The sequence below is a fragment of the Poecilia reticulata genome, linkage group LG17, assembly GCF_000633615.1.
Source record: "Poecilia reticulata strain Guanapo linkage group LG17, Guppy_female_1.0+MT, whole genome shotgun sequence".
NCBI lineage: Eukaryota > Metazoa > Chordata > Actinopteri > Cyprinodontiformes > Poeciliidae > Poecilia > Poecilia reticulata.
Genome location: NC_024347.1, coordinates 9,232,036 through 9,239,260, shown reverse-complemented (window position 1 = coordinate 9,239,260; position 7,225 = coordinate 9,232,036). Strand labels below are relative to the sequence as shown.

Here is a 7,225-nt window from a genome sequence, read left to right as displayed (position 1 = left end):
GTGTGTGTGTGTGTGTGTGTGTGTGTGTGTGTGTGTGTGTGTGTGTGTGTGTGAGAGACTACCTGGAACACTAAGCTCCAGGTAGTCAGAAAAACTTTGGAGTAAAACAGGAATAATGACGGCCAGTGGAATTAATAATGAACACGTTCTGGGATATTTTAGTAATAATAATAATTGTGAATTTCAATAGAAAACGTAAGAAGTAAGGAAAAACAAAACAGTTAGAAAACAGCTATTGATACCAATTAAAAATATTTTATAAATGACTAGACAAATCTTCATACTATCAGGGGGCGTTGTAGCTAAAATGTGGAAATGTTCAACATATGATTGCAAGAATGTTAGGGTTATGTCGTTAAAGTTTGCTGTAGTAATTACTTGAAATGAACTTACTGCACTACAATTCTGTTAAGGTGTCCATGGTTTATGTTAATTTATTATGTATGTGTATGGTAAACTTATTGTTAGTAAATCGGTTTTCATAGAGTTATATATATATAACTCTATGAAAATTTGCTTGTACTGGTGGGGTTTGTAATCGGAAAAAAACCCAAAAAACAGTGGCTGATGAAATGTTTGAGTGGCCGGTAAAACATTTTCTCTACCAGCCACTGAGGCTGGTGGACAAAATTTTTAATTTCCACCCCTGGATATAACCTCCCAGAGCTGCAGTTTCTAAGCTTCCACCTCACAGAGCAGCTCTTCCCCTCGACTTCCTCACTCAGCTCCTTCAGACTAGCCAGGAGCAATTAGCAAACACCTGGTGAGTTCATTAGAGGAGCTATTTCTCAGTGAAATGCTGGTAAAATCGTTGTTAAAAAGTTAATAGTAGAGCCATGTTGTAATGACTTCCTGAAGGCAAAGTTTCAGAAAGAACTGGCGTTCTTAAAGAGACAGAGGCCCAATTTCAAGGCGTTGAATTATGAAGTAGAATTTTAAGTTATATTAGATTATTACATATATAGAACATTTTATAACAACTGAAGTTATCTATTTGATTGTACTATAAAATGTCACGATGTAAATGAACTTATATAGCTCTTTTCCAATCATTTTTGACCACTCAAAGCGCTTTACATTAGTGTCATCACACCCACCCATTCACACACCTTTATTCACCGATACGCAGAACAGTAGGCAATTTGGGGTTAAGTGCCTTGCCCAAGGGCACATCAATGTGCCAGGTGGAATCGAACCTACAACCTTCCAATCACAAGACGACTACTCTACCCACACAGCCACAATCGCCCCATAATCAATTATGTGCCTGGAAAACACATAATATTGCCCTTTAAATTCAGCATAAATGTTATTTTCAAAATTCCTACAATTGTATGCACACACTCTTTAAAGAAATTAGAATATGTGTTCTTATTAGGCTCATTTGAGAGTAACCTTTCAGCAGGTATTAAGTATACTTTTTATTAAGCCCACATAACTGTATCAAAAGTGTTTTTATTGGTCTGATTCTAATCCTATATGTTATGTTTTCATTAACCGTAAGCAGAAAATCTTCATGATTACATTTTGTAATTAATCTATATAATGTGTCTCCATTAGTAAATTCTGTTACTGAAATACGTTGACTTTTAATAATATTTGTCATTATTAGCTGGTTGTGCTAGTGTGAAGTTGTTTTGATTAAATTTGCAACACAAGCCCAGTTTGTAGGCCTTTCTCCTTCAGTGACTCTGAACATATAGAAACATGTTGGAAGTCTTTTTAATTTGGGTTCAGTTGTCTTCGTTGTGAAATATGAGACATCAATTAGAGTTAGAAGGATTTTTTAAAATGTACACTATTTGGGTTTTTGTATTTTTTGAGAACAATACACAGCAAATTGGCAAATTCAAAAGTGTTTCTGTGTTAATATACTTTGTGCAAAAGCAGAATTATTTTTATGCTAATCGAGTTATTGTGAGCATTTGGATTTTGTGTATGCTTTTCTGTGAATTTAGTCCCTGTGTTGGTGTTGTTGTGCCCACCCCTGATTCAGCCCAGCTGTGTCCTGTTCCCGATTATCCCTGGTGTATTAAAACTCTTCTGTGTCCCTTGCTCCCATCGGATCCTTGTCGTGATTGTGTCCTCGTCATCTACCTGAGTCTTTGTCTCCTCACCGCTCACCTTCTTGATCATCATTAATCTCTCATTTCTACACGTAACTCTGGGTCGGACCATGTACATCCTCACCACCATTAAACATCACATTTCATGACAGTCATATTCTGTGTAACTCTGGGGTGTATAATATTAGTAGTTAAAATCGAGTGTTAAAACAGTGTTTCCGTATCAAATCTGGAGGTGTTAAAATGGACTCTTGACTTCTTAACTCTGAACTCTTAAAGCGGCTATAACACTAAAGGAGTTAATTCACTGACTCCACCCCCAGAATCTCAGGTTCCCACCAAAGCTAAGCGACAGAAGCCAAGTCATTTCAGAACTATTTGCTTTCCACATGTCAGAGTTGTTCACCATGCTTGGTAAGTATTTTTTTGTATATTTTTTTCTGAGATGGTTTACATTGCTATTATTTTGAGTTGAGACCAACCTGTATGATAGATGACATGTCATTGCTCGGTGATAGCATATTTTAGTTTAGCAAGCTGAAATTCATTTTTTTGTGGGGTATAACTTTAGTGTTAGAAAAAAATTGAGCAGGTGAACATTGAGTCAAACTCTTGACTAACTTAAACAGATCTGTAATAATTTGGAGTATGTTTTTTCATTATCTTAAATATTTACATGAACATTGGTCAGATTTATCAACCTTTCGGATCCTGAGTTTTTTCTTTGAAAAACTGCAAAATGATTTTTCATGTTGGAAGCATATTCTGGACAAATTATTTATGTTATTTGTCGTTCCAGTTGTTGCGCCTTCTCATATGCATTTTGCATTAAGTTTTTATCCTTTAATTGCCTTTTTTTCTAGGTATCAAGACCAGTTTGGTTGAGGATGAATCGCCAATCATCAGCATCAATCGCTCTCTTCCCCTAATCGCTTCTCCCAAGATTCATGCTCAAAAAATGGTTATGTGTTAACATCTCTGAAATTCAACATCTCTGTAATGGAGGCTTGTTGTTAGAGTTGTATTAAAAATGTATTCCTTTGTTCCATTTTTCATTATGTTTTTTGTTTATGATCCAGAGGCCAACACTGGCTGTCTTTCTTGGAGACTCAAGACTGTCCAATGCAGTACCTAAGAGGAGCACGTTGATGTCCCCGGTCAAACTTTATGGACAACCCAACAACCCGAAGACAATCTGTGTTAGTGAATGGACAGCTCTTTGGAGGAGGGCAGAGAGGCCCTTTCTTTTATTAGATATTTAACAGAAACACAAACTGGGTAAGAAATAATGGTACTGAATACCAGGTTGGCCTGTTCTGTACTGTAATATCCAGTAATCTACTTGTGTTAAAAACAACAAAGAATATCTTATTTCATGAACTGCATCCATTACTTTCTTCACCTTGTATTTTGAACAATTTCATGCATATTGTATTGAAGACAAATGTATTATGCAAACTGTTTTCTGCATTGACCAGCTGACATGTCAGACCTTTTGAAGAGCAATATTTGAATAAAAGCAACATGTAAAACATGAAAGTGTATATTATTCCATGTTACATGTTTTCTAATTATGGTGCATGTTTTGAAATAAATGCATTTCAGAAAATAATTGCCTCTTTATTAAATGTTTATTTTCCAAATCATTTCTAAAAGTTCCAAACAATAAATATTTTATTGTTTATCTATTTAGTATTAATTACAAATACCTCTTATGAAGTAGCGTTAATATTTAAGTTTTAACACTGAGTTAGTGTTGGTGTTAAATGACTTACTCCAGACAGAGTTAAATTGGCAGTCTCTGGTGAGGACCCATAGAGACACTTTAAAAGTGTGAAAGTCGAATCTGACAGAGTTAAGTTGGGCCTGCTGGATTTGCTGTGTATATTTGCAGTATTTTGGTTATCATGCTGTACTCATGACTTTGTTTTGTTTATTTGAATTAAAAATAGATCCAGACTTTATTTCCAATTGTACCCAATGAAAAGCCTACTGAAGAAGCTGCTAGCTTATTGAACAAAACTGGTCTTGTCTAACACTTCCACCTCTTGTGAAACAGCACTGGAAAGTAAATCATAAGAATTTGATAACTGATAATGTCATATTAATAAAAGTAATTAATTCTTTTCTAGATTAAATTTGATCATGATTGATCAAAAATCAAGACCCCATTTCTTTCTCACCAATGTTACAAATTGATTAGTAAGTAATAAACATGATATATTGTAAAGCTACTATATGCAACTTTTATTTAAAAAATCTCCTTTTTTACATATTTGCTAACTGTCACTATGTCGTGAAAGTATGTTATGAGACAGATAACCTGTCTTATACTTCCTCCCCTGACCAATCAAAAAATATTCAGAAAATTCTAATTTTTTAGAATTAGGATCTTCATGAAACCTTGAAGCAAAAATCCAAAAAAAGAATTTTTGCCATGTCATTTATTTTATGAGATATTTTTTGTATCACATTTGATACAGCAGGCTTTTCTTAGAAATTTTGGCTCACAACAATGTAAGTTTTAGATGCAAAAACAAATTTTGCCTACTGTATAATATTTAGAAAGTATGGAACAATTTAGGAAGTTTTTCTCAGTTTCTTTTCCACCAAAAACTTTTTACAGCCATTTATTTCACTTTGTGGTAGGCACTAAAAGAGTTTCTGTCCTTGTTCAGGCAAAGACGTACGTTAAACTTTTTACAGTAGAAATGTGAAAAGTGATTTCCAGAACAATGTTTGAGTCTCTGTTGGGCTTCCCCTGTAGGAAAATGATCAATGCCATTCTTTCTCACATTAAGAGGCACACTGCAACTTGTTCTTCTACAGGGTGCCCTTCAAGTCACTTCAGGAGAGGAAAGTGGTCTACCATACTTGATTTTGACCTATCCTGCACTTGTAGAAGTGCCAACTAAATCATTTTAGGTTGTAGCTTCAGCTAATCTCTTCTATTGAAGTTTCAAGCATTGATGATGGTTACTGTAACAGTGTGCCACTAGATGTGCATGCACCATCTTTGGAATCTAAAGCCAAACTTCAAAAATGCTGATTAGATATCAAGAAGAGCAAAACCTCCCATGAACTTCAACAATGGCTGGCTTGAGAACCATTATATGAGTTTTGGAGTGGATGGAAGACTTCTTCATGAGGAATGGAAATGAACTGACGAGTGGAAGAGGGTGAATGGGCTTCAGAGTGAACCAGGACAACAACCTAATTGTGATCTAGGTAGTGAACCTATTTCTTCATGTGTTGGAATTGAACTAGTGGAAAATGTTCTGCGATCCCCTGGAGCATTTCATCAGTGACAAAGTTCTTGAATATATACATGGAGTTATGTAACACCTGGTCTTAGAGCCTTCCTCAACCCCGGCAGTGACATAAACATATAGAGCTTGACAGTATTTTTCTCCATTTGTATTATTTGCTTTTCATATTGGTCTTAACTGATTAATTTCTGACTGTGTACAGGGTAGTTGTTTGGACCTGGACCTGTTTAGACACTATGATCATCATAGTCTTCATCATAGTTGGTATCTGAATATCCTTYATCATRCATGGGCGGGGGAGTCCAGACCTCATCATAATYCTCATCATTTTCTCCTTACTGCTCTATGTAGCTTGAATTGTCATACATTATCATGTTGATGACTATTCAAAGTATTTTCTTTCTCCCTCTTCTTTCTTTACTCTTGTTAAATCTAAAATATACATAACTAGTCGATACACCATAAAGATTGTGGTTTTAGAATAACTACTATTGTGAAAAAACCCAAACTGCATTTTGAAATGACATTTAATGATAATTAATGAGTAAACATAAGTTTGTGGCTAAATTGTGGCTGGTATGACATTGATTGCTTTATAAAAATATTACATTACTGTTCAGTGATAAAGCACCTCAAATAACTGCAGCATCAAATATGATACACAAGTTTTAACACAATTTAAATGTAATATAACAAAAACATTTCTAAGTAATTGTACATTATTTCAAAACATAAAACATTATTTTTAAAAAAAGTGAATAACAATGTATATATTATTTTTAATGTAAGTTCTCTAAAATAGGCAAAGACTTTCCTGGAAAACGTGTCTGACCAGTCTCGTGCGAAACGACATTTTGAAAAGAGAAAAAAACGCTGTTTCTCCACCTGCAGTACAATGATAATCCACTAGATGGCAGAATACAAGTCTCAAATTGTAAACAATAGGTTGTTTGGGTAAGAATTGATCGTGGTGTAAAAAATAGAGACCACAGAAACTTATGTATCATATATGATACAAATGGCGGTTATGAGACAGATAACCCTGTCTTATACTTCCCCCCTGAGCTACAAAAGCGATCGGCAAAAATGCACCACTCATGGTCAAAAATAACCAATCAGAGCCAAAAGAAGGTCTTGGTGTTGTTAATCATTCTTGTACTCGGTGTACTAATGGCAAAGAAACAGGAAAACTGGCTGTCTGGCTGGCTTGATAGATGAATGGATGGATGGATGCAGTCAAGCATCTCCAGAGAAAAATCATTTAATGATATGACTTCTAATTTAATCTAATGTCAGTTTTTTTCTATCTTGTTTGTGTTTTCCTAGATAACTGGTGGTAATATGAGACCTGTTAGAGGGAGATGTCAGTCCCTTCCAACTTGTATCCAATCTATAATGATGGGGATTTGAACACGGTGAGTGAACATGGACTACATTTACTCATACACTGACATGAAACAACCTAGTTTGACTAAGAAGACATCCAGTTGACTAAGCAACTGGATGTCTTCAGTTGCTTAGTCAACTGATTTTCAGCAAGCATTAATATTTACTTTAGGCACATATTTTATGATGTTGTGCAAATGATATTGCTTAACTGAAGAATGAAAAGTAATAAAACTTGTTTTCAGGTGTTGTAAAATTCTCCCATAAAAAGATGCATGTATTTGTTGTGAAATAAATGGCAACAAACATATAACCTGTCTTTTGTGTATTATGTACACCTCTCTGTGAGCTTCAATTTTCATGGATTTACTGGTTCAGAGACTTTTTCTTTTAATGTTCCAGATTAAAAGTTATATATATAAATTCCCTTCTCACCCTCCGCGGGTCGGAGGTCTTTAGTGCAGGTCTTTTCCAGTTCCTCTCTGAGGCCCTGGTATTTCTCCA

The 7,225-nt window shown here is 35.0% G+C and overlaps 1 protein-coding gene across 6 annotated transcripts in view; it reads left to right on the top strand.

Annotated features, from left to right (window-relative positions):
- Nucleotides 1–7,225, top strand: part of LOC103479228 (disks large-associated protein 1-like) — a 118,020-nt gene that overhangs the window by 20,364 nt on the left and 90,431 nt on the right. For all 6 annotated transcript variants that reach the window (XR_001777506.1, XM_017310106.1, XM_017310104.1 and 3 more), the window contains exon 2: nucleotides 6,662–6,750. The gene's annotated coding sequence lies outside the window, so the exon portion shown is untranslated. The remainder of the gene's footprint in view (nucleotides 1–6,661; nucleotides 6,751–7,225) is intronic.